At 41.5% G+C, this 21,991-nt stretch overlaps 1 long non-coding RNA gene across 4 annotated transcripts in view; it reads right to left on the bottom strand.

Annotated features, from left to right (window-relative positions):
* The window catches only part of LOC140601799 (uncharacterized), a 73,423-nt gene that overhangs the window by 15,428 nt on the left and 36,004 nt on the right, over nucleotides 1–21,991 (bottom strand). For 2 of the 4 annotated variants that reach the window (XR_012004904.1, XR_012004903.1), the window contains exon 4: nucleotides 2,854–2,936. This is a non-coding gene — a long non-coding RNA (uncharacterized lncRNA). Of the gene's footprint in view, nucleotides 1–2,853; nucleotides 2,937–5,630; nucleotides 5,772–19,408; nucleotides 19,427–21,991 lie in introns of those variants that run through there. The other 2 variants (XR_012004905.1, XR_012004906.1) reach the window with 2 other exon arrangements.

The raw sequence follows: 21,991 nt of genomic DNA, 5'->3' as shown, positions 1-21,991 counted from the left end.
TCCAAAGGTGTTTATAACGCTCTTGGATTTGAGCCACATGTGAAATCACTCAGTTTTAGCGATCAAAGGCATTCTGTTCTTGTTTTTGTTTTGTTAACCAATAAACTGGATAAACTTGATATATTCTCTTTACTCTGTGGGCCTCAGTTTCCTCATCTGTATACCAAGGAAATTGGAGATAAATAACTATGGAGTTTAATTCACTCTGATTATTATAAAATTCTATAATTCCACGAAACCTGCTCAGTCTCTAACCTCCAATCAAATCACAATGTGTTCTAATGCCATAGTAACCCAGGTGCACTTCACAGCAATTAAATCAGAGAGCACACAAACAATGCCCAGCTAACAAAGCTGGTATCAACCCAACAGGTGGTTTCTATTAAGACAGATTCTAGATTCTGCATTTAAAGATACAGGCACATTAACTTTTTTTAAAGGCAACACCTTTATAGAACTAATAAATTAAGAATGCAAGAGTTAAATGTCATAATCATCATGAATACATTCGACAGTACCTATCACAACTTTATCTGAGGCTTTAGGGTTAGGGACCAAAGAGCAACCCTTTTGCATTAAGATTAAGAGACCACATGCTTTTGTTTTTTGCCCCAGCTCCATACCTGACATTGAAACACTGATTAAAGAATTGCTGTTATTTCCTTTGAGCTGGAAAAACTGCAATGCTTTGCTTGAAACCTGTTACCTTGATTAATGTATAGGGCTCATCATTGAAAAGCAGCAAAAACATATATTATGCTTCTCTTGATTCTAAATATATGTACTTTTAATTTCTGTATTCAGTCTATGTAACAACTCGCCAGGGAAGAAAATCAAATTACATACTGTACACATAAACCTCAAAAAGTACTGATTACTGATTAGAGAAGGAAAAAAAAAAAAAAAACTAGGGTAGAATTGCCGAATGAACCACAAAAAGGCATAGGTCTGAGTCGTTAAGAACTTATTACCATACTGCTGCTCTCAGGGAAATGAAACACATTGATATATTTTTTAATTAAAGTATGAAGTATTCAAGCAAATGCCACAAACTTCTTAGTCAGCACCTTTAGAAAAAAAAACTCTTATTTTATCTTTGTTGAAACCAAATGAAAAATGATTTATTTGCCTGGAAATTTATGATTTGTGAGGCTGTATAAATCAGCCATTTGGGGTAATTGCTTCAAGTGGCAACATATTTGTATTTGGTAAGGTGACTTACGATTTTGGAAGAAATTCATTAGCTTTATGAGAAATGAAAACGCTTGTGGGTTAATGAAATATAAATGTATGATCTGAAGCTCTATTTCTGGAATGAAGTATTTGAAGAGTTGTTGCTGCATGACTTCAAATGCATTAAAGAAAATGTACATATCATGTACCTTTTAGTGCAAGTTACATGACCATGCTCATAAAAATTCTCTCACTCTTGCTAACCAGATAGTTTTTCTGGAAAATTATACTTTATTGGGGATTAAACACAACATTGTATGGCCCTAAATTATGCTCCTAATTCATTACTGATTCAAGTTGAATCAAAGAAGGCCTAGGGAAATCTTTGTCTTTTGAAATAGGGTGTAGGACAGACACTTCCATGATTTATAATATATATCTCATCAAAGAGATCCACCTCCTACAAAGAAAAATACACAAAGATGAACCATGTTGAATATTTGGAAGAATCTTGTCAATCTTAATCAATTGAGGTCATTTTGTTAACCTGGAAGTTTGTTCTTGCAAAGTTACAAGTGAAGAGGATGTCTTTGTTATTGCTGTGTATACAGCAAGGGCACATTAGCTTCAGGCGTTGTACAGGGCCTCAAGATTGCAAACCCAGAAGAGAGAAAGTCCACTGCTGACAGCTGCTTGCTTGCTGGGCAGATGCATTGATTCACCCAGAGAACATGTACTTGGAGCCTCAGAGGCCAAGTAGACTGTATCAGCGTATGGAGAATTTTAAGCAAATTCCACAAAATTTTCATCATGTCTTTATTTTTTTAATATATTTTCATCCTTGTTTCATAATACCAAATGCAAAATCTCCAGAAATTCTAGGAAATTCAGTGTTGCCTCACATAGATAATTGGCCTGATGGATCTTTCTGTTCACATCCTGGGAGGTCTGCATGATGAGCTGTTCTCCGAGTCCACCCACTGTATCAAGGTCAGTAGAACTGAGGTCTCTTGCAGCTGGAAACACTTGCATGGTCACCATTCCAGAGAGAGGCTTTTCAAAGTGGTTTCTATTTCCACTATGTCAGAAGTTTCTGAGGTAGAATTTGGTGATCGTCTATAAAAATGTTACTCCCACCCAAACACACTTTCGAGTGTTCATCTTGAACACTGGAAGCTTTAAAGATTTACCCAAAAATATTTTGCGTATTGTCCTAAGTTTATTTTGGCTTATTAATTTCTTGTTTTATGCCAACTTTGGAATATTCCATGCTTCAGACTTGGGACTGCAATATATCTGTGTTCTATTTTCAGTTCAATATTGTAAAAGCTTACTGGGCTGTACCATAGCTGATGCTCAGCCAGGCACTGGGGTAAGACAGGGGGTCAGTCCCAGCCTTGAGAAGGCTTGTGGTCTATGGTAGCAGCAGGTTATACAGAAACAGAGTCAGCAGTTGGCTTAGGTGAGGATAAGGAACTGAGGAAGTGGAAAGGTGACAAATTCTGATTTGGGGAAATGGGGTTCAGGGTAACCAGAGCTGAGAACATAGCTTTTGATGGGTATCTTGAAGAATGATTTTTAAAGGTGGGGAGATGGTGGCATATCTGATATCATATCGTGTTTGGTTTTTGTTCTGGGAGTCACACAACAGCCTATGAACAAAAGAACGAAAATGCTCACCTGGATGAGGGATTGCCAACATCATTGTCAAAGCACATGACATATGTAAATCACATGGTGAGTTGGGTCTTTCGTGTTGAGTGCTTTGAAGAAAGAAGAAAACAGTGATGTCAGCCCCTCAGTGTTTTGAAATCTAAGTAAACATGTCTGAAGTTTCAGCATCCAGCCCTTTCATGCTATAAAACAAAAGAATATTTATTTTTTAATCTGTGTTTTTAAAATTATACCCATCTCTGACTCACCCATCTCATTTTTACAAATTTATCTATAGACAAAAATTATACGAAATGATTTATCTGCTACAAAAAATATTTACTGTGGTGTTGTTTATAATAAGATGAATGGAAACAACTTGAATTTTCAATCAGAGAACAATTGATATCCACGACGGAAAAGCAAATTTTACTTATCCTGTTTAAAACTCATTTTTGAGGAGAAGAATTCTGGAAAATTCTTCACATTGCCTATTAATAGTTCTCCTCACTCTATGTCTCTGGTCACTTCCCTGAAGCTCCCATTCACCAGAAATCAAGGTTTTTCAGTATATCCACTATAAGTTGTGTTTTCCATTGCATTTTGCTCCTTTCTGGATATTTTACAGATCTACCTTCTTGTTTATGAACACTCTCTTAAATTGTGTTTAGTCTGCTGTTTAAACCGTTTATGATGTTTATTCTATTTTTTAATTGCTGTAACTTTGGTTAGTGTATGTTCTATTTGGCTCTTTTTCAAGTTTATTTATTTATTTTGCATATTGTCTTATACTTAACAGAAGTTTTTGTAAACACCCTTTTATCCTTTCAACCGTTTTAAAAATACTTAGTTTATGACCTCCTCCAGCATCTTATTCTATGATTTCAAGTACTTGAGATGCTAATGCCCCTTTGTCCACTCCCTGCACTCTTGATGGGATTCCTCATTTTTAAATTTTGTTTATAAACTCCTCTTTGGTAGGTCTTGGTCCCTTGCCTTCTCGCTCCCATGGGAATTCCATGGGGTAGGAGTTATTGAATGATTTTCAATGTGTTGCTGTTTAAAGGTATGACCATTTCTAATTTAAAGCATTAATTCCTAATTTGAGTTTTCCTTCATAATAAGGAAAATGTAATCTTGTAGGGCCGATCAATGTGAAGTGCATGGTTTAGTTTCTAGTGGAAGTTTTTAATGGAATACATTGTTTTTCCACAGAGAGCAAAATAATCTCTTTTTTCTCTTTAGGCTGTTGGACAGATTTTATTAGTTTTCATTTCTCTGAAGTATTGGGACTTTGGGAGTTCTAGCTTTATGCAAGGATATCAGCTCCCATCCCCCATCTCTTCTGGGCTTGAGGATTTGTCTCTCATTTGTGGGTGGTCATGAAGTCTTTAGCACTAGAGCATCTGTGAGGCTGCAGATGCTCCAGAACTATAGATGCAGTAGTGTTTGAGCCTCACTCTTTGGCCTTCAAGTGCTTCTTTGCTTCTGGTAATAGAAATTTTCTTTTTTATTGCAATCTTAGCCATCCATTAAAAATAAATTAAAGACATCTTGAAGAGAGGAAAAAAGCAACCCATAGTTGGGAGGAAGATATTTGCACTTCACATATTTACCAAAGATCCAAAGTCTAGAATATTTAAAAAGCTCTTGTGTTTGAGGAATAGCAGGGAGTGCAGGGTGGCTAACAGGGCAAGGGCAAGGGGAGAGCAGGGGGAAGCAAGGTTCTGGAAGAGTCTGGGCTCCACATCAAGAAAAGCTTTAGAGATCTGAATTCTTAGGCTTTATTCTGAGTGGGATGGGAAACCAGTAGGTGATTTTGAGCAGAAGGGTGACGAGATCATTCTTAAGAGGGTCATCACAGTGCTGGGGCAAAGGAAAAGTATTAGGTGACCATACAGGAAGATGCCCTGGCTGAAGCATTCAGTGGTGGAGGTGGCAAATTCTGGGTATATTCTAAAAGACAGGATTACCTGACAGACTGAATGTGTATTCTGAAGGAAATAGAGGAGTCAAAGTCACTTATATGTTTTTGGCTTGAGCAACTGGAAGAATAATGTTGCCAGCAACCAAGATGGGTGATGATGACTTCAGGTGAAAGAGGCTTGGGAAGAGCAGTGATTTGGATTTGGTTGTGAGAAGTCAGAGAAAGAAGCGGTGATATTGAACAGGCAGGTAGAGGGATGAGTGTGAAATTCAAATGCTATATGTGGACTGGTTTATAGAAATCTGAGAGAAATCTAGCTTTTGATTGGTGTTTGAAGCCCATAGAGTAGATAATATCTCTAAGGTACAGGGAATAGACAGAGGAGAGGTCTCAGTACTTGGCCCTGGGCATTCAGTGAGGAGGAGACTGGGGAGATAAAGAGTGGTCTGAGAAGAGCCCCTGGGGGGTAGGTGGGGAACCACTGCAATATGGAATCCTGGAGACTAAGTAAAATCTGCTGCAAGAGAAGGCCAATGCTCTTGTAGCCAAGGCTGAGAACTGACTTTTGGGACTTAACCATGCAAAGGCCATTGGTGCCCTTCATAAGAGATATATCAGTGGAAAGAGTAAGTGCTGATTCCAAGGGATCACAAAGAGGTTGGGACTTGAACATGGAAGAGAGTAATTGCAAAAAGTCTAGTGAGCAATGCTAGTGTCTGGGGCATCCCAGCCAATGGCACTCAAGAGACCAGAATGCCAAAGGCAATGGACTGTTCCTTACAGGTATCAGAGAGGAAACCTCAGCATATCTTACTTTCAGGGAGTTATGGTGACATATGGGCTTGGCCATATGTTAAATGGGAGGGAGGGAGACAGTCTGTGGGCTGCAGCCTTCACTGGGGTCCAAGGTGTTAGCCAAGCAGGGGTCCCATACCCATGATGGACTGGTGAGTATAAAGGGTCCCAGAGGCCTGTCTGGCAGGAACTGGGGGTCTTGGTATTGGCTGCCTCTATACATCTGGTGGGTAAAAGCAGAAATTGGGTGATCAGAAGAGGTAAGGGCATGGACTTAGCGAAGTAGGGCAATGAAACAAAACATTCACTTTTGTTTGAGCAGTTAAAAGCCTACAAATGATCCTCAAACAGCACAAAGAACAGTGGGTTATGACAGAAAGTAAATAAAATGTTTTCAATAAGTATTTCTATATAAGGCAGCAGAGAGGGGAAGATGTGTAATCAAAAGAAGGTTTTGGTTTTGTTTATAAAATGGGAAAAATAGTATATTTGTATCAGTAGGAGTGGTCCAGTGATTGGTCTAGCAATTGTACTTGGGTAGGGGGAGAAGGTGAGAGAAGCAGTGTGTAAGTGGAGGGGTTTGCCTCAATTAAGGCTTGGGAGATTTCACCCATAGTCATGAGAGAGAAGTCAAGAGAAGTCAGTAGAGTTGGTGTTGGCAGGCTTAGAAATTCTCTTCTGACAGCCACAATTCTATCAGTAAAATATTAAGCAAAGTTGTTAGTTAGTAGTGAGGATAGAAATAAAGGTGCTGGAGGTATGAGGAGAAAGGAGAGGGCAAGGAATAGTTATCGGGAAGTGAAGGAGCAGAGAGACTAAATGACATTATGATGGCCTGTCAGCAATAATGCTCCACTTGATGTGCTTGATGGGAATTTTAATTTGACGGTATTCAGTGTGGCTGCATGCTTGTCTCCAGAGGTGTTTTGATGTGTGAGTAGGGGCCAGAACTAGTAGAGAGTTAGATTTGTCGAAGCTGTGGTTTTGTCAAACGAACCTGATGAGCCACAAGGGGTGAGGAATTGAAGATAAATGAATGCAGGGGGTTTACAGTAAGGATGGATCATAGAACTGTAGGTAGTAGGAGGAAGACAGGGTAGCAAGGGGCTGAAGAAAAGGGGAGAGTTCGTAGGATCCATGAATTGATGACAATATTGGGATAGAAAGACTGTTAGTGAGGAAGTATGAGAGAGAATGGCCTGCAGAGATGAGAGGCAATGGTGGAAGAATGGGGTGCTGAAGAAGTCATGCCCATTGCTAAGGGCGCAAGCATGGAGTCCAACAGATGACAAGATCATTGGGTGCAGGAGGTCGAGGAACCAATTGTACCATGTTTTAACAGTATCATTTCCAAATCACCAATATTTAAACCAAAAGTATTGTGGAAGAGATTGGTGGGTAGAAGCCAAAATCAAGGAATGAAGACTATTCAGTAAATAATCCAGCCTATGAATTTGATCCTGCTTTTTGAATCTATTTTGTTTTCCCTCTTACCTACTTTAGGACTTGGTCATTCTCCATCTCAAGATAATGTATGTACATGCCTCCTACCTGGATTTGGTCTTTATGCATCTAGACTTTCCCTCCCAAATCCATTCTTCATGCAACCATCAGAGGTCTGACTGTATGCCTCCTAGAGGCTGACAGCCCTTTGGCCACTTCTCATCCCTTTAGATGTCCGAAGTCCTCAGCCTGGAGCTCCTGAGTCTTCTGTGACCAAGAGTGTGCTTACCTTCTCAGTGTTCACCCTCACATCTGCATTCCAGCAACAGATCTCAACTATGCATTTCTGCTTATAGTACGTCCTTCATCATGGGTTGTGCCTGCCCTCAGCTGGGACTGCCTCTCCTCTCTTATCACCGTTCTCGGGTCTTTGTGTAGCAGCATTCAGTTCATCAATGAAGTCCCTGCTCAAGAATCACATTTTCTAGGAAGCACCCAAAGCTAGAACCATTGACATGTTACACCACAGATGTAATTTTTCTAGGAAGCTTGACAGCAGTTCATGAACATTTGTGAAATGCAAGAATAATTGAATAATCGATTCCTCTTATTTTTTTTTTTTACACTTTGGGGGACTTCAGAACTTAGAGCAAATAAAACCCTTTAAACCACATCTCATTTGTTAAGCATTTGTTTTATATCTAAAAGCAAGTGAAAAGGAGTAAGCTTAAAATAGTATTTTATAATATTCTACACAAACTCATACAAAAGCAAGATTGAAAGTCTCAAGACTTTAAACAGGTAACCAACCTGGCCCATCGCTACTCAAAATATCCCCTGCTTGGTACCAGTTTATAAACTGTTGCCAGGGTCTATATGATTTGTGAACTGTCTGCAATGAGACACTTTTGCAGCAGAATGGGACTCAACCACATTCCAAAGCTTCCTGCTTAATTCCACTGAGATGATTTCTGTTAACCAGACTTTCTTGAGGATTCTCCATGTGTTGATTTACATTCTGGCACAAACGCCTCATCTTCGCATTATGAATATCACTGGCCACTTCCTTTATATTATCAGTGGGAAGACTGAGGCCCATGAGAGTTTTGACTTGCAGAAGCCACCAAGCAGCTCCCTGCCCTGTATCTGTGACTCCTGGCTCCCACCACTCTGTTTTCCACTGTTCTGGGCTCTCCCTTACAACGACAGCTAGCTCCACCTTTGGTTTTAATCGTTGGACTTTTTGCTTTGTTTTAAAAATTAAGTTCATTCCTACTGCATAGTATTCTTCAAGTTTATCTTTCCCAGAAAGGTACTCTTTTTCCTTCCTGGTGGAAAAGAATCAGCATGTGTTGTGGTATTATTATTTAAATGTTTATAGTCTGCCATTTTTTGCACACCACGTCCCCAGCCGCGTCGAGTCAGACGGCCTCACACAGGTATCGTCTGCTCCATCTGGTCCTCGCCTTGCTGCAGGCGGGCCCCTGTATGGTGCAGCAGCTGAAAGTCCATATGGTCTCAGGTGTAGCCCTAGGTAGAGCATATTGCGGCATGCCAGTCTGCAGGCCCTGAGGCAGGAGTAACTGCCGGGAGGCGCACATCTGAGTGAAGTGGCCACCGCTGTGCCAAAATCAGAGGGCAGAAGGTGTTCTTGGCCTCCAGGATGGTCTGGCCTTCCAGGACCGGTCGGGGATCAAGAAGCCATACTGAATCGCAAATGTCAGTGCCTAAGCAACATCCAGAAAACTTACTCTTCTCTTTCCCTGCTCTCAGCCCTAATAAGTCAGGTAAAGAATTTCGAACTGGCACGGCAATAAAACATTGAGGGGAAGGAGATGACGTGCCTGACTCTCAAAGTGGGGCATTGTTAGCTGAGTCTTTCCTTCACATTTGGCATTTGTGCATTGAGTGTTTTGCTTTTTGTTTCCTTTCTAGGAAGATCGTTTTCCTAAAGGAAATCTGCTTTGGGATTTAGAGTTATTTTCCTTATTTTAGTGTGGCCTGTATCACTGAAGTTTCCACACAATGAGCTGTGCTTGTCAATCTTTGAAAAATCAGAATTCCATCTGAAATGTTAAAGTTCCTGATCAGTACAGTGAAGGATATAGAAAGAGATACTTTATGGTGATTTTCACGTGAAGTTACTCTGGCTTCCCTTCTCCTTGAGAGCCTCCAATTCTCCTACTGCTCATCTTCGCTAAGGATGCTACCTTTGAATCAGTCTTCAGTGGGACTTCTTTCTAGGGACACTAAAAAGCCCTTGCTACCACACTTTGCCATTCCATATAAATCTCTGAATCTTTTAAAGTAAATTTAAAAGTCATCCATAAGGCCTGAGGATAACTTTATAATGAAGCTTCCAAGGGTATTCAAGGAGTGGCATTACATTCTTGTTGTGAAATTGGCAAGTCTTTTTTAGAATGCTTGGAATTTAGTTGAATCCCCAAGGCAAAGAAAATATTAATGTACACCTATTTGTAGACCCTGAAAAATGGACAAGCCAAACAATCCTAAGAATCCTTGTTTTTCTATCTATATTAATTTTTTAATTAAAAAATATACCAAAGAGTCTATTTTATTTCCTGACATTCATAAATTTATGTGGTTTTATGGAGACAAATCCATTTGCTTTATGACACCACACCAGTCAAAACTTTACCAATAGCTAATATCCAAGTGTACAAAGGGAAGTTTAGAGTTGCTTCCACTTCCTATAATCCTCAGTGGGCAGAGAAAATACACATTAAATCACCCAAATATTTAGTGATAATTTAAATGGTGGGTTGAACTCAAGGAGCAAGGATTAGAGATGGAATGTTAAGTGGAAAACACTTAACAAGCAATGACCATTATTGGAAAAGAAGATATAATCTTTAAGTTTATAAACAGTGTAGGATCATGAAAGGATATGGAAGTGTATGTCAAAAATAAAACAAGACATAATAGTGATAATGATATGAAAGTAGAATCACCCCTATTTTTGTAATTATTCCCAATTTACAGATGGAGAAACAGGTTCAGAGAGGGTACTTTGTCTGAGACTAGGCAACCAGTAAGCAGAGGAGCAGATCTGCCTCTAAAACCATATCTCCTACCAGACAAAGACAGAGCTAATTTGTCAATGCCACCAAGAGAAGCAAGGTCCTCAAAATACATCGGGTTATTCAAATTAATTTTGGAATATCAAGATTAGCCACAAATGGTAAAGTCTTTACAGAAAATTAAAGCAGAACTAAGAAAAAATGTATAAATTGGGGTTGAAACGTAATTTTTAAATGAATATCTGACAATTAAACATAATATAAAAATCCTCAAGTATTGCCTCTCCAGCTACTCTACCTATAACTAGATACTAATAACATTCATGAGCATTGGAGCAGGACTGAGAATATGCATCCTGGATTCCTGCAGCCCTGAAGCTTTGGGTTGCAAAGATGGATACAGCTCCTTCTCTAAGCAGGTCATGTTGACAAGATCAGAGTTAACTTCCATGCCAAGGGATCACACTCTGAGGTCCAGCTCATAATAAGAAGCTCCTCATCTACACTGTTTCTATATTTGTGGAGTGTCTGAAAACATGACTGGTTTCTGATTCTGAGCTGCCCTGGAAGGGAACTACCTCATATCCTCTCCTGGTCTTGCCTTGCATCCAGTCTGCAAGGTGCACACAGAGAGAAGCCCTTTCTTTTGCCCAGGAAGGTCTCTGGGGGCTGGTGACAAGGAGAAACAGTGATCTAGAGATGTCTGCAGAAACTGAGGTCAAGGGAAATAAGAGGTGAAAAGTTAAGTGAGAAAACCCAAAACAACAAAAATGAACCCTAATGTAAACTATGGACTTTGGGTGATAATGACAGGTCGATGCAGAGCCATCGATTATTATTAACATGTGTACCTCTCTGGTGGGATGTTGCTAATGGGTAAGGCTATGTCTGTATGGAAGTAAGAGGTGAATAGAAATTCTCTGTACCTTCCCCTCAATTTTGCTGACAACCTAAAACTGCTCTAAAATAATTAACTCTTAAAGAAAAACAATAATGGGACAATTGCATAAATCACAGTATTTGAATCAGTTGCTGGAAGGAGTTATGTCAAACAGTTTTACTGATATTATTGAGATTAAATAGGAATTAAGAAAAAATCAAGGTTAACTATAATAAGAGTATATGTGTAGAGAGTTTTCTGACATAAAAGGAATGCCGAGGACATCTGAGGTTTGGCCTTGGAAAAGCGATTTTGAATGTCAAGTTGCCAACCTGGTCAGATGGTTATTAAATTTTTTTTTATTACTTTCCAAGTAAGTAACAGTGTTCCACTAGATCATCTATGACTCTAAACGCATTGAATTAGGAAACTTCTTTTTCTTCCTGTGAGTTATTTGCCTGTGAGATCAGTATCCCCAGAAACATTCATGTAGTCAAGGTGTTTTCAGTTATTCTCTTTCTTTGCTTCTCTCTATTCAACAGTGAAGATTATCTACATTTCAAATCCTTTATCCAGCCTGCATTATTTGTGAGCTTTCATTGTGGACCTACTCTGGGTGACCTGGGCCAATGGGAGGCTTGTTCTCTCTACTGCCTTTACTCTCCCTTTTTCTGTGATCAAGAGCTACTTAGTTCTGGGGGTCTCTTTCACTCTGGATCCTTAGCGACGTATATTTTCCACCTTCTCTGTCACCGCTTCACACATCCCCAAATGTTGACACCCCCAACATGGGCCTTCCTTACCCAGAATCAAGCATGGTATTTTCAATATTTATAGTGCAGCCCACTCTGCTGCTAAAATACTCCTTACAATACAAAAAATAATAATATCTGCTTTCCAAGAAGCGTGTGTTTTTGAAACCCATCCAAAAATACATTTTCCTTTGCACTTCTATCTCCTGTGTTTATGGTGGATATTTCACCTCAGGTACTGTGGGATGTTATATAAGAAGGTGTTTGGGGAATGCCATGGGCTCAGAAGATCCTCCTTGAGACCCGGTTGCTTTACAATTTCCCCTGTGTTCCTGAGACCCATCATGGCTGAGGCTAATTGGCTTTGATATGCTATAAATGGAAAAGAAGCTGGTTGTTTGGATTGCTGCATGCTGCTGTTCAGCCTCTTCAAACAAAGCACTGGATGAGTAGCAATGCTATCAAAGGTTTGCAGACAGGAGCTGCGCGCAGAACAGCTCCTCCTTGGGCAGGCACAGAGAGAAGGAGCTCTAGCCTGGTGTTTGGGCTTGTCAGTACTCATACTCTTGATAATGTTCACTTTGGAGCATCACACTTATGAATCCTCAGTGAGGGCAGAGAATGGCATCATTTCTACTACATATTTCTGAATAATGGATTAGTTACTGGCTGAGAAGAGAAAATTCTAGAAGGGGAACAGAAAGGAGAAAGGGCTAAGGAGCTTGGGTGGAGAGTCAGATGCAAAGAAAGGGACAAGTGGTTATTCAATTTCTTGGAAGTCACCAAAAACCTCAGGGGCAGGGATTTCCTCTTTAAAATTGGGGTGTAGCAGTCTCTTCGAGAAAAGCGGCATTAAGTTACAGGTGATGTTATTGTTTTGTTTATGCCTTCCCTTACTAATTCTATGAGGTCCAATTGGCTTATGCAATCTGGTCTAATTCTTAGGTCGAGAGAGAGAGAGAGAGAGAGAGAGAGAGAGAGAGAGAGAAGGATCTTTTCTATTCATCCAAGGCAAGGACTGTTTTTCTGAGAAGGCTCCTAGACATTCAGAGAACCTTTGTTTCCCACACCTGGTTTTGGGTACTTTTCTGTTGATCTTGGAACCCATCCTAGAATGGGTACAGTTGTGTGTGCACAAAGTAGGTGCTCAAAAAGCATTTGTCGACTTGATTTTAACATGGATATCATGAATGCTGGTCATGGAAGAGCTGTTGGAGGTGCCCGTGAGTCAGCCGCCTCACTTAGAGAAGAGGTGGTGACCTTCAGGGCACCACAGGTGATGAGAAATGCATCTGGTGTGTGAGATACACCTTCCAGAGGAGGGAAATCCAGAAATGCAAAGAGCACTCCATCAGAGAAAAATTCTACATACAATCCTAAAAGCAACCCCAAACTCCTCACAATAAGAGCCACAGATGGAACAAGCATTGCAAAAGGAGGGTGTATTCATGTGTCAAATATTATTTTCATAGCCAAGGCAAAATTAACAATCCAACATAAAGAATTTGAGAACAGAATACTAAAAATGAATCTTGAAATGAGACACAGACATTTCTTTTTATATTTATAATTATCTCAAGCCCTTCCTTAAGATTTCCTGCAAGGGATAAAAACAGACACTTGAGTAATAGGTATTACTTGTATCTTTTACTAAGTTGTGAGCTCCATGAGATCAGGAGTTCTGTTGTTCACCTTTGCATAGCTCCCCCATTGACTGCCTCTCCCCTGCCACCCACACGGGCACACCCACACAAGCACACGCATAGAGCACATGTGCACCGTCACATACACATGAGCACAGCACACAGGAACCCCCTACACAGGCACATGAACATGAGCACACACACAGACACATACACTGGCACACACACATTGGCACATACATGGGCATACACATGGGCACACACAGGCACACACATGGCACATGCACACAGGAATACCCACACAGGCACATGAACACGGGCACATGCAAAGACACACACATGGGCACCTGGGCACACACACGGGTACATACATGAACACACACATGGGCACACATGGACATAAACACAGGGACACACACATGGGCACACTCACATGGATGCACACATGGGCATACTCACATGGACACATATGTGGGCACACATGGGCACACACAGGCACACTCACATGGACATACACATGGACACACTCACATGAGCACACACACATGTCTTTGCCTGGTACAGTAGCTGGTACAACACAGGTGTTCAGTAAATTTTGAAGCAGAGGGGATCTAACAGTCATTTAACAAATATTAAGAAATTACTTTGGATGAGCACTTGGCTGGTGCTTTCACATTAAGGAAGATGAAACATTTGCCTTCAAGGGGTTCGTAATCTGGTATATGAGTATTAATTTCTCATTTATAAATTTCAGTAAATAGCATGAGAGAATCCCCAAGGAAGAGTTAGTTAAATCTAGTAAGAAAAGTCGGTCAACCTGCACAGACAAAGCACTTACACTATATTCTGAGGTAGAAGTGTTCCAGGTAGGCTGGGGGAAATGTCATCAACATGGGGAGACCAGCATGAGCCATATACTACACAATACAGATCTCAGCGCCCTGCAGCACATGGACTAATGGATTGTTCATGTTCTACACTGCCCTACGCCCCTGGTGGTCAGGGACTGCGGGGTCCCCATTCATCTCTCCAGCTCTAGAACTCATAGCAGTGTCTAGCAAACAGCTGGCACTCAATAAATGCTTCCTGGATGAATATGCAGCAACAGATGAATGGCCTCCAAAGAGATTGTCAAATCATTTGCATAATTCCTCTTACCTCATTTCAAATACCTGGCATTTGACCCAATCTCCCCACATATGGCTTATCTACAACTGGGGGTAAAAATAAAAAAAAAATTATGTTGTAAGTGACTTCAATTTCAAAGGAGAGAACAGATGGTGGTTTTAAATAGTTATGGGAAGAAATTAATGGGAAAGAAGACAATGGCAAGAAAAATCAATGCTTTCTCTGTGGGTGTAAATCTGAGTGAGGTCATAAGAGGGACTTACTGCACTTTGGACACCATTTCTCCCGCAATCAATCCACAGATTCTGTGACACTCAGTGACATTCACTCCAACTGGCAAAGAGAATGTGACAAGCAGGTCTATTTTTAAGTGGCAGTTGAATTGAATTCATGTCAAGAAAAGAAAAGGGTCGGGGGGGTGGAGATTAAAAGGGAGAGAGAAAAGCTTTTGTGGATGCCCTGCCACGAAGAGCCCTGTGTCCTGGAAGGCTGTCCCCTATTTGGGAAATGCCAGGACAGGCATGAAGGAGAAGTTCAGTCCAGCCATTGTTGGAAGACAAAGCCCTCTGGACTCCAGTTGTCCTGAATCTTGAATTTGCATGGGTTTCCTCGCATGCAGGCAGGGACAGGCAGCCAGGATATTCTAGTGATAGTGGGATGTGGTGAGGCCACTGGGATTCACTGAGTGTCCTGGGAGCCCCCAGCCCCATGTGACCTTGGACACATCACACATGTGATGAGGACCCTCATTGCTCAACCACGGGGGCTCGTGCACATCTCTGTTTGTAGGGATGAGGATGATGAAGAAGGAAGAGGGGCCTTTGTGCATCAGGGTCTGAGCACCCTCCCTGCCCCTGGGTATTGGCTAAGCTCTGAGTGTGTATTGGGGTCTAGAGCATGGTTTAAAGCCTTCACTATTCTCTAGTCTGGAGAAATTCCAAAGAAGTTCAGGTGAAGAAATGGTAAACAGAAATAATGGGAAAAATCAAAATTTAATTTTAATAGGTTTGAGGGGTATGCCAGAAAAACATATGTATCTGCTCAAAGTCACAGGTTTAAAGTTTTTCAGAAATTGTCATAATTGAGAGGGTGCAAAAGGGAGAGCAGAATTATAATAAAATCAGGGTCATTGTTCAGTTTTCTTTCTGTCACTTATTTCCTCAGTGAGCCAGATTTTTGTCCTTGCACGGGGACCAGAATGAGATGCAGGCAATAGTCTAGGAGAGCCTTGATTTTATGGACTGGGGAAAGGGCAGAGGAAATGCAATGTGGGGTGGTAGCGGGGGTCCCTCTTCTGGACATCAGGTTGCCTTGGCTTACAGCTCCTGGAGTTTCTGGGACCCCCCCACTCTTGGTTTGTAGGTTGGAACAGGCCATCTGTGTATGATGGTTGACTTTACGTGTCGACATGAAAGAGCTAAGGGAAGCCCAGAGAGCTAGTAAGACATTATTACTGGGTGTGTCTGAGAGGGTGTTTCTGGAAGAGATGAGCACTGAATAAAGACACCCTCTCACCAATATATGCAGGCATCATTCAACCCATTGAGGACCTAAATAGAACAGAAAGGCGGAAGAAGGTAGGTCACTTTCTATGTCTTCTCCTGTCTTTGGACATTAGTGCTCAGATGGCAGATTGTGGGACTTCCTGGCTTGACCTCTGTGATTGTGTGAGTCAGTTCCCATAGTGAATGATTTTTTATAGAAGTCTATCAATATACCAATATATGTCTATTGTTGACATCTCTGGCTCTGGCTCTGCCTCTACCTCTACTTCTATCTCCACCTCCCTCTCTCTCTGTATCCACAATGGACAAAGCCCAGGTGTCCATCACTTTCCTGAGCAGACCATGGGCTTCCTCCTTTGACACTTCAGGGCTGCTTGCCGTTCCTGACTCTGAAGACCAGAATTTTCCATGTTCGAATGTGAGGGACTCTGTTGGGGCATGGGGCAATGCTCCACAGGAGGCCAGGCACAGAGGTACCTTGAAAAACATGTGAGGAGTCACAGACAGAACACTTCTGTCCCCTGCTGCAACCTCCCAAGCCAGGAGCGGGGCTCAGGGTACTGCTTTTCTGGGATTTAGCCTCTGTTTGCCTGGATCTCAGGCAGGAAGTGCTTGCTTTCATCCCTGCGGACCACACATGCACTTGACTCTCAATGGTCCACAAACAGAAATCAGGGCTTTGGAAATACTTCCTGTGCATAAGTGCGGGGAGTACTAGTCACACAGCCACACTGTGACACTGGCCTTGACATGGGGCCTTGTGGCCATGACATACAGCAAAGAGGCAAATGTCCCGGCCGTCCCCTCACACCATGGGGCTTCTTGGAGGAGTGTCCCCCAGGCTCCTCTGTGTCTGCACGTACACTTCTTCCTGCCCCAGACAAAGGTAGACTCGACTCCCACCTCTTAGTTGATGCTCGGCACAGTTCATTTGCCAAAGGCTCACTATAAAATTTATATTTTTGGCATTTGTACCTCGATAATGTTACTGCTATTTCAAAAATTTTTAAATTTCTAGATGTCACTGAGATAGAAAAGCTGGTTTTTTTTTTTTTCTTTCTCTCTCCCCAGTCACCTTTCAAAACCTAGATGACCTTGGACGCATACACTTAAACGATGTTTATATATGAGCTTTCTTGAATAAGGTTGACTTTTTGGGAGAACCTGCTTTTAATTGCACTGATGCATGTGATCCAGAGGTATGCTTCACTTTATCTGCAGAAAGTGATCCACTCGGATCGAAAGTACAGGTCGCCTGCCAGAAATGTTATGCTTTGCGGGGAGTTGGGTGTATGTTGGATTAAGGGGTTGTCTTTTGTGATTGTACTTTTGTGATGTTTTGAGGGGCCAAAATTAGGAGAAGGTACTTCATTCAAGTCATTTCAGGGTAGAACTAATAGCTACTACCTATTCTAAATCTTTCTGGATGCATACTTGGCATGAGTTACTTCCTGGGACATGCTCTACTTTGATCCCAAGCTATGATCACAGTCATCATACCCTTGCACAGACAAGAAAATGGAGTTTTGGAGAAGCTCCAGCACTCTCCCAGAGTCCCCTGAGCTGGGATGGTGTGACCAACCTTGGACATGCTACCGTCACTGGTTCCTGAGACAAACACACTTGGGCAACTTTGAGATGAAATGTTTTTAAATTCCCCTATGGTCAGAACTACTTCATGGAATTCAGTATGCCAACTTGAAATTGTGTTTTTTTTTTTTAAATTATAGACTTTAAAAAGATTAAGCTACTGTTGAATGAAAACAAGATAGTTCTGATAGACTATGGTAGGACTGCACCAATATATCCATCTTTCCTTATACTGGTGTCTGATGCCCTTTCTCTGAATGGTAGTCATAATGTGAAAGAGGAAGCGCTAGTGTATAGACACCAGGAACAGGTACCCTTGTGGGGGAGCTAAGATGTGAAGGTCAAGGTCAGAAGACTTATTTTCCATGTCCTTGTATCTTTGGAATTTTTACATGTATGATTTTTATTCAGGAAGAAAAAGTGGGGTGCACCTGCATTTTCCTTCTATATCAAAGGCAAGAGGGAGTCCCATACCCGCTCTCTAGCCCTCCATGAAGAAGCACGCCATTCTTTCATCTTACTGGTTCCTGTGGTTCATTCAGAGCCTGCAGGGTGGCAATCACGGAGAGGGTTCTTCCCCGTGTAATTAGGGACTGCTTGTTTCAGGGTAGGACTGGGTGCACTAGAACTTAGACCAGATTGTGCTTTACATAATCACCCAGCTAGTTTGCCAAGGTATGTTTTGCAGTGGGTTTCCTTAAACAAAAAAGAGGGCGGCCCTATAAAGCATCCCTGATGTGGTCTAATAAAACAGCACAGTTTTTGAATTTCACAGCGGGACATGAATATCATGCAATATTGGCAATTCTTAGCTCTTAAACCCCCTCAGCAACTAAAATCATTACTATAATGGTCTGTGGGATACTTTATAGGCTTCAAATGTTGCCTGTCCCCCCTTGATGCATTTCCTCAGAAACATCCCCTCCAGGTGTTCCCATTTTCTTCTTGGCTTTCCTTAGGAAGGCTAAGCATGGCAGAGACCAGAAGGCTTGGGGTTGGGTGTGGGATCTCCTTAAGAGGGTGGCTTGTTGTTTCTCTCTGGATTTCAGATTTTCTCCTCTGCAGTGTGAGGGACTTGGACAAGGAGTCCTCTGAAACACCCCCTCGAACTCTGGCTTACAGGGTTGACCTCTATGTTCTAGTTCAGAGGGGATGCATGGGGCCGGTCCCCCACTGTGCCTTCTCTCAGCTCAAGGGAAGTTTTACACGTGCCTCCGGCCTCAAGTTTGGCATTTAGGATAAACTCAAATGCGTATGTGAATCCGTGATTAGTAAGGCATCTCATTATTGTTGTTGTTATTGATTTTTTAAGTGTGTTCATTACTCAGCTTCTAAATCCATTACAAAGAACAAATACATATTTAAATATTTATTATTATCCGAGATTGTGGTCATACACTTCCTTAAGCTCCCACTTCCATCTGCTGCATGATTGACTGAACAGATGGGTGTTGCACCCAGTTCTAAAAGCCAGACTACAAAGGCTCTGCGTTTTATACTAAAAGAAAGTATGTAGTGAAAGCAGAGGAAGCACACAGTTCTACCATTTCTTGTCTTAGGTCTTTCCTTTTTATTCGAACAGGAATTCTCTATACAGCTTATATATGACTATAGCATATCGAAGAAGCAGTGTGACTATTAAATTACCTAGGTCTTTTCCTGGGTTTCTTTGCTCCCTTTGGCAACAGTGTTCACCCAGTCTTCCCAGCTAAAAATCGTGCTGCGATTAAACTCCTATACCTCTTGTCATTTACCTGGGTCCCTTAGTTATCACACTCTAAGCACTTTTACAACTTCAGTATAGCTTGAATCTATTGCCCTCTCACCAACCTCACTGTTTTTGTCATAGAGTCCAGGGCTTCAGCTCTTCAGTCTATTTTCCATATCTCTAGGCTTCTGTAAAACAAATGGAGGTACACAGGAATGTTCTAGGAGCACAGACGGAGAAAGTGGAAATGCATGGACAAAGCATAGTCTTGAGGTGCAGGCTGGGTACACGGGTAGGTGCAAAGTGTGGCCAACTTCTCATACCCTGCGAGGTGATGGGATTTATAAGCAATGGGCTAATGGAGGCCATTGGAAGCTTCTCAGCTGGAGAAAGATATTTCTGTTGAAGATGCAGACAAAGGACTGGAGGGCATAAATTAACTACCACCTGGGGCCAGGGGAGCCTTCCTCAGAGGCTGAACAATGTGAGTGCTGGCCACATACAGAGAGAAGGGGGGGTGTGAAGGAGAGGGTCATCCTTATCGTAGAATCACCAGGATGGAGTTATCAGGGTGGAATGAAAGCAAGAGAGCAGAGTCAGGCTGATGTCCAGGTTTCTCATATAGATGATGGGGTCCATACTGGGGCCTAATAGGGCCACGGAAGACATGGGTGCAGGAAGAGGAGAGGGAAACAGAAAGAGGATGATCAATCTTAAAAATGTTGGGATTACCCATGGGATTATCTGAACAGTGGTGTTTAGTAAACAATAGGAAGCAATAGATAATTAAAAAAATAAAATGTCATTAAAGTAGTGGTCTTATCTGGGGTGCCTGGGTGGCTCAGTTGGTTGAGTCTGACTCTTGATTTTGACCCAGGTCATGATCTTGGGGTGATGAAATTTAGCCCCATGCCAGGCTCTGCTCAGCAGGGAATCTGCTTGGGATCCTCTCTCTTTCCCTCTCCCTCTGCCCCTCTCCTCACTTGTACCTTTTCTCTAAAATAAAGTAAATAAAATCTTCTTTAAAATGTGGTGGTCTTATCTATTCAAGTTAAAAATATGCATAGCCATTACCCAGAAAATCTACCTCTAGTTGTCCAACCCTTGAGAACTCTCATGTGTGCAGAAATGTAAGATGTTTTACTGAGGCATTCTTATAGCATAGAAAATTGGAAATAGCCTCACTGTCCGTGAATCAAGAAACAATAAAATAGAATGCCAACCATTAATATGACAAAGTGTTATATTACAATGAAAAGGAATGCAGTGGTTTGCTGATAAATGTTTTATAATCAGATCTCTGATTTCAGGGGTGCAAATATTCCCATCCTGACCAGTGTCAACCTACCAAGGTGACACCACTGCATATGGAGCTAGGGGAAGGTGGTGGGGCCAGCAAGGGCAAGCCAGCTCCAGCATACCTCCAGGAAAAGAATATGTCCTCCCATGTCAACACTAATAATCCTCAAAATATCAATGGGAAGTGAATAATGCAGGTTATAGTATGATATTAGGGTAGGTTGACATTTCAGTTCATAAAAAGAAAAGTCAAAATTATGTGTTTTCAAATGACATTATATATAGAAGTATTCCTAATTAAAATGAAACCAGACAATAAGCAAAATATCCCTGGAAAGAGAAAACTAGATTTCAATATGAATTTCTCCTGAGGGGAGGTTGGGAGGGAGAAGTAAATAGTAGAAGTAGAATTGGGAAGTGTATTGTGTGAGATGGAAAGCTTCATCTGGAATATTATAATATTTTTGAGAAAATAAACTGATGAATTATCTTATAAGTCATTTTTAAAGCAAAACAAGTACATACTTAACACCAGACCAAAAATATAGGGGGTATTTATTGCTTTGGCTTTCCGACTTCTGAGGAGCAGGGCACCTTTCTGGCCTCCAGGACTGGAAAGCAGTGATGAGTGGATGGGGTCGTGGATGAAGGCTCAAGAGTAAATGCTGGGACCCAGTTTCAGTTGCTCACATTTAATCCTTTCAGTACTGAAATGCTGTCATCTAAACTTCAAGTTCTGGCTATACAGTGTACTTCAATGTTTTGGGGCTTTTTTTGTCTGCTGTCCAGGCCACAGAGTCTCTTATTTGCCAAAGAGAAATAAAATGAGGGACAGGTGCTTTCAAAATTATAATGTCCTTTCAAAGCAATGGAATTATGCCTGAATGATTATGCCCCTCCTCCAATTCACATTTTGGAACCCTACACTGGAGTGTGGTGGCATTTGGAGGTGGGGCCTTCAGGAGGTAATGAAGGTTGATGAGATCATGAAGGTGGGGACCCCATGATGGGATCCTTACATGAAAAGACTGGAGAGTTTGCTTGTTCTCCCTCTTTCTCTCCACCATGTGAAGACACAGCAAGAAGGTGGCCAACTGCAAGATGGAGAAGGACTCTTGCCAGAAACTAACCCTGCCAACACCTTGATTTTGGATGTCCAGCCTCTAGAACTGTGAGAAATAAATGTCTCTTTTTTAAGCCCTCCAATCTAGGGCATTTTGTTATAGCATCCTGAGCTGATGAAGACAAATGGCAAACGTTAAAGAAAGATGATTGAGAAATGTCAAAACCAGCCTCTGAAGACCTGAACACAGGTGCCATCTAATTTAAGACCTTGGAGATATCTTCACAAAGGTCAGCCACCTGGAGCAAGAAATGCTATATTTTATTTTATTCCAGGGGGTACAATGGATTGTCTCTGAGATATCAATGAAAGTAATTCAGTTCCTCTTGTC

This window comes from Canis lupus, chromosome 12 (assembly GCF_048164855.1).
Source record: "Canis lupus baileyi chromosome 12, mCanLup2.hap1, whole genome shotgun sequence".
In the NCBI taxonomy this organism is placed as follows: domain Eukaryota; kingdom Metazoa; phylum Chordata; class Mammalia; order Carnivora; family Canidae; genus Canis; species Canis lupus.
Note: the sequence above shows the minus strand (reverse complement) of the source record. Positions and strands in the feature narration are given on the sequence as shown.